A 984-nucleotide genomic window follows, 5' to 3' on the forward strand; every position below is an offset into this window, starting at 1 on the left:
CGCCGCTATGATGTATATGTCCCCCAAAAGTTTCGTTCCGGTATTCGTTCGCTGACATATGCTATTTAGAGGACTATTAACGCTGAAAACATGGAAATTACTTAAGTATGGTGCAAATAACATTCATACATCACAACAACTCTGTAACACCAAATGTGCGGTGAATGCGATGTGTGTGAATAGGCCCGGACAGTCAAAACCAGAGGACCTAAATTATGGCGGCAAATCTGCTAACGACAGTGTCGCTCTTCTGCAAATGACGTCATGTGAATAAACACTATACTTGGAATCCGATTGAGAAATATATATCGCAAAAGCTGGAACTCATGCAGAGCAAAGTTGCACATTTTATAAGCAAATATCTCTGTCCTTACTCTTACGTGATTCTCAATAGATTTCTTGAAGAACACGCAGCGCCACTGCGGCAGCCGCGGTGCAGGTTGAGAGTTGTCGGGGAAAACATGTGTATGCCTTGCTTTTCCTATCGTGTCACAGCTAGAGGTGTGGGCCGCCGCGCCGGGGAGCCGCCACGTCCACTTTTATGGGGACCGCCGCCGCCGAGCATAAAGGTCGGCGCGTTGGTCAAAATTTGTCAAAAACCGCATCTGCCGCGTTCATGTCTGTGCATCTGTGTTTGTGTCCGTCATCGTGTGTTAGTACGTTAGTACTGTGTCCTATGGGCTTTCCCAGGATTTCTCCCAAGGTGGAGGGGCAAAATGCTTTGTGGAGGGGAGACGAAGCATGCAAGGCCTCTCCACCTCTTTTCCTGGAGACTGACGTTGCGGGATGTGCAAGTGTTCAGGGGTTCATATTATGATGACATATGAGAAAAATCGTCGCGACAGCTGAATAAAGAGTGCACAATTTTGAAAAGTGACCTTGAAGATCGAGGGGGGGGGGAGCATGACCTGCCTTGCCCAGCTCTCGGTCCGCCCATGGTACTGATATACGGTTTTGACTGCTTCGAAAAGCACGACAACAAGC

This window comes from Ornithodoros turicata, chromosome 2 (genome assembly GCF_037126465.1).
Source record: "Ornithodoros turicata isolate Travis chromosome 2, ASM3712646v1, whole genome shotgun sequence".
In the NCBI taxonomy this organism is placed as follows: Eukaryota; Metazoa; Arthropoda; class Arachnida; order Ixodida; family Argasidae; genus Ornithodoros; species Ornithodoros turicata.